Source organism: Sciurus vulgaris, assembly GCF_902686455.1.
Source record: "Sciurus vulgaris genome assembly, contig: HiC_scaffold_424_arrow_ctg1, whole genome shotgun sequence".
Classification (NCBI taxonomy): domain Eukaryota; kingdom Metazoa; phylum Chordata; class Mammalia; order Rodentia; family Sciuridae; genus Sciurus; species Sciurus vulgaris.
The window spans coordinates 5,154-10,454 of NW_027632615.1; positions in this window are offsets into that span (position 1 = coordinate 5,154).

Here is a 5,301-nt window from a genome sequence, read left to right on the forward strand (position 1 = left end):
CCTTGATGCATGTTTTTCTGGTTTGGTGTCAGGGTGATACTGGCTTCATATAATGTATTTGGAAGAGTTCCCTGCATATTTCATGGAATACTTTGAGAAGTATTGGTATAAGTTCTTCTTTGAAGGTCTTGTAGAACTCAGCTGAGAATCTGTGTGATTCCAGGCTTTTCTTGGTTTATAAGCTTTTTGATGGCTTCTTCTATTTCATTGTTTGAAATTGATCTGTTTAAATTGTTTATATACTCTTGATTCTATATGGGAGTATCATATGTCTCTAGAAATTTTTTGATGTCTTCAAAATTTTCTATTTTTTGGAATATAGATTTTCAAAGTAGCTTCTAATTATATATTTCAATGATGTTTGTCATGATTTTCCTTTTTCATCATGAATTTTGTAATTTAAATTTTCTATCTCCTTCTCCTCATTACTATGACTGTTTATCTATTTTGCTTACTTTTTCAAAGAACCAACTTTTTGTTTTGTTGATTTTTTGAGTTGTTTCTTTAGTTTCAATTTTATTGATTTCAGCTCTGATTTTAATTATTTCCTGTCTTCTACTACTTTTGGTGTTGGTCTTCTCTTCTTTTTGTAGGGCTTTGAGATGTAGTGTTAGGTCATTTAGTTGTGGACTTTTTATTCTTTCCTTTAATGCACTGCATGCAATAAATTTCCCTCTTTCTTAGTACTGCTTTCAAAATGTGCCAGAGATTTTGATATGTTGTGTTCTCATTCTCATTTACTCCTAATAATTTTTTATCTCCTCCCTTATATTTTCTGTTATCCATGCTACATTAAGTAGCATATTATTTAGTCTCCAGGTGTTAGGGTAGTTTCTGTTTTTTATTTAGTCATTGATTTCTAATTTCATTTCATTATGATCTGATGGAACACAAGGTAGTATTTCTATTTTTTGGATTTACTAAGGGCTGCTTTGTGGCATAAAATATGTTCTATTTTAGAGAAGGATTTATGTGCTGCTGAGAATAAAACACATTTTCTCATTGATGGATGAAATATTCTATATATGTGTGTTAGGTTAAGTTATTGATTGTGTTATTGAGTTGTATAATTTCTTTGTTCAGTTTTTGTTTCTAATATCTATCCAGCAGTGAGAGCAATGTGTTGAAGTTGTGTTATTATTGTGTTGTGGTCTACTAGGTTCCTGTAGTTGAGAAGAAATTCTTTGATGTACATAGATGTGCTGTTATTTGGAACATAAATATTTACAATTGTTATGTCTTCCTGAATGATGGTTCCCTTCAGCAGTAAGAAATGTTCTTCTTCATCCCTTCCAAAAACGTTGACTTGAGTACTTTTCCTGAGTAACCCCCACTTTTTCCTGAGTCCTTTTACATGGTATGTTTTTTCCCATCCTTTCACCTTTAGGATGTGGATGTCTTCTTCTATGAGATGAGTCTCTTGAAGGCAGCATATTGTTGGCTCTTTCTTTTTAATCCAATGTGCCAGTCTATACCTTTTGATTGATGAGCTTAGGTCATTAACATTCAGGGTTATTATTGATATATGATTTCTAGTTCTGGTGATTTGGGTTTATTTTTAGTTTTTAATGTGACTTGGTTTTCCTTTTTGGGGGGCTTTACATTTAGGGTACTTTCTCCATTTGCTGACTTAAACTGTTGTTTTCATTTCCTACTTATGAAATTGTTTGCTGAGAATGTTCTGTAGCACAGGTTTTCTACTTGCTATTTGCAAACTATTTTAACATTTGTTTACCATGGGAGGATTTTATTTCATTCTCCAATCTGAAAGTTAGTTTTGTTGGGTATGAGATTCTTTTTTGGCAACAATGTTTTTTAATGATTTGAAAAAAGCCATTCCAGGTCCTTCTAGAATTTAGGGTCTGGGTGAAGAATCTGATGATATTTGTATTGGTTTACCTCTTTATGTAATCTGATGCTTTTCTCTTGCATTCTTTAAAATTCTATTTTATTTGAATGTTAAGCATTTTCATTATAATATGCCTTGGTGTGGATCTATTGCATTTTTTTTTTACATTTGGTGTTCTGTAAGTCTCTCATATTTGATTTTCCATTTCATTCTTTAGTTTTGGGTAATTTTTGGATATTATTTCATTGAAAAGTTTATTCAATCCTTTGGGTTGTATCTCTATGCCTTCCTCATTCACAATAATTTTTAAATTTGGTGTTTTCATGGTATCCCATATTTCTTGGATATTCCATTCATGATTTCTTACCATCTTCTCTGTTTGGTCAACTTTATTTTCAAGATTAAATATTTTGTCTTCGTTTTGTAAAGTTCTGTCTTCCAAGTGATTGAGTCTGTTGGTGATACTTTCCATTGAGTTTATTTGGTTTATTGTTTTCCTCATTTCAAAGACATCTCTTTTTTTCAGAATTTCTGTAAAGGTTAATTAGGGTCCAGCTATAAGGGTTAAAGGGAGAGCTAATAAAGAGGTAAATACTTAGGATGGCAATGAGTAAGAAGTGACTTTCGTGGAAAAACCAGTCCAGTTTTTTATTCATTTCAGGGTCATATCAAGTTATCTAGGTTACATAGTATAGTTAGCTTTGCCCATGTGCAGATCACATAACTTTTCTTGTTTTTTAGAGTCCACTAGTACCAAAGTTTATTATAATAAGATAATGTCTCCAGGCCTCAAGGACAGAGGATTTGCAGAGCATTTCTAAGCCATTCAAACAGAGTGCCTTTGTCCTGAGGAGATTGCTCAACTCAAATGACTTTTGCTCCTCTGTATATTGACTGACCTGAAATCCCTATGACTCCACTTTTTTGTTTTTTATGGCCTTTACAATACATGTGATTTGTCTTCTCTTTAAGGAAGATGGAGGGAGAAAGCAAAGCAAACATTGGCAAATACAAGCACAGCATAATAAAGCATGTATCAATAAACATTCTCCAATGAAAAGCTGTTTGGTCCATGTAAAATTTGGCAGACATGAGGTTAACCAACCAAATAAATCCCAATATCTATCACCTTTTTACACCTTCTTTACAATGTTTTAAGATGATCCAATTCCTTGTGATTGTGGTTATTATTATCAGTTAAATTAACACATATTGTTAAAATCTTGGCATCCTATATGATGTAACAACAACAAATAATCAATAGTAGCCTGTTATCAAAAATAGCTTGATGATACAATTTCAGAAGAATTAACAATTTCTGATAAGTATGGAGGCATCACCACCTGGGATACAATAACAGAAAAATAATACAATAATAACCAGTTTAGTTATAGGATTTTGGTTAAGTTTGGCACACAGAGCGGTAACCAAGTTTTCTGGAGTACATTCTAAACCCATCTGGGCTAGCATTTGTTGAGCAGATGTTGTTAAATTTTTTTATATTCCTCCAAGTCACTAGATGATTAGAAGACAGAGGGTCACTTGAGCCTCTTGTTCTTATCAGAGGTTCCTTCTTTGAATCAAAATCTTGGGTCTGTAATCCCTGGAGCCAAGCAGAGTTTCTGCTACCTGTTTGTCCTGATTCTTTATCTCATTCACTTCAGGTGATCAGTCAAAATACATTTGGACAAAAACAGCAATTTTGCCCACCCCTAATACACTTCCTTTTTTGTCCCCTATCACCACTTCAATTTACCATTCTCATAAAAACATCCATATAACTGAATCTCTGCAGAGGGCTTATAAGAAGGCTTTGTACAAAGTCACTGACAGTGCTGAGTAGAGCCTGCGAGTCAGCATTTCACAAAAGAGACAGCTATCAAGGGGAATGATTCCTGGTGGCTCCAAATCAAACCTGTAGCTGATTACCACTTCTGAATTTCTGAACTGTGGCACAGCAGCCTGTATTTCTCCTACATTCTTTCTATGCTCTAAGCCTTAGGATGGTCATTCCCTCCTGGCCTGCCTGGGATATTAAAAAGAAAATTGAGGCTGAAAGGGTAAAAGAGACTTATAAAAGCACATCCAATGTGTAATGATGCACTGTTCATCTGTTGTCTTAATGCAATATTGTTTTTGAAGTTACATGCTCTTTATAATTCCCTTCTCATGACTTTCTAAAGCATATTTTGACTGTATTATCCTTTTAAATGAAACAGATAGCCAAGTAAGTTAATCTTGGGCATGTGATTTTTACCCAAATGCTGAACTTGTTCTGTGGTTAGAAGGTTGTCTGACCACCTAGCAACATAAGCATTTGTAGTCAGATGGCTATTTGAATCCTAGCTGGTCCTTTAACTCACTGTGTTACCAAGGCCTAATCACTGTTACCTCTCTGAGTCTTATTAGTAAAATAGGGGCTGTAATACCTTCCTTGCTGGGCACTTAGGAAGATTAAGTGAGATATTCCATGGAGAAATCTGTCATTTGTCTTAGAGTCAGTAAGTACTCAGTAGGTATTTTTGTTAGTATTATTTGGTTGAACTTTTGGTGACTTTCCTCCATGACTTCTTGACTCAGTCATTTTTTACTAGCACACTAGGGTACTGATTGGCTTATTGTAGAAAACAGTTAGGCACCCCATCACTTGTACACTTTATACCTGCTTAACCAATTTTCAAACATGACTTTACCAATAGTGGGACACCTGGATGAGAGTGCTCCCACACCTCACTCCTGTGATGTGCCAAGAGCCCACATCCTCGTGTTCTTGCCAAAGTGTTTAGTTGGAGTCTATTTGTGAGGAAGCCATCAGAAACTCAGAAAAAGGAGCATTCTCTGAGACAACTGACCCCTGATGCATAAAACAATCGAGTCCTTAAAACCAAATCAAGAAAAAGAGGAGGGTCCATTCTGTCCCAAGACAAATACCACAGGCATGCCTTGAGTGGATCTTGGTACACATCAAAGCATGCTGGAGCAAAAGAGGGAATGCCTTAGGTAGGTGAATTAATGGTAATTCTTAAGGCATGCCATTGGTACAATAGTTATTATCATTAAAATGTGAACAATAATACTACTGTAAAAAATGTCCTTAGTTTTAGAATAGGCATGATGAAATAATTAGGAATGAGATAGATGGTCAGAAAGAGAGAGGGGAGAGGAAGGGAGAAAGTGTCATGCTGGCAGAGGTTAACATCAGGGTGAGATAGAAATTGAAAATAAAGAGAAAGAGATACAGAATTGCAAAGGAAACACACATGAGTCATTGAGATGCAGAATGCTCTCAGGGAAATGTCCTTGGCCTATGCTTTTGTGAAGTGAGGGAAATGAGCATGTGCAGGGAAAACTGGTGTGGAATTATGCAGCTCCACCCTGGCTCTACCTTCAGTCCAGTCTAACTACAGTCCAACTACAATGACTGGAGTCTTAAACCAAGGCAGATCTTCTCT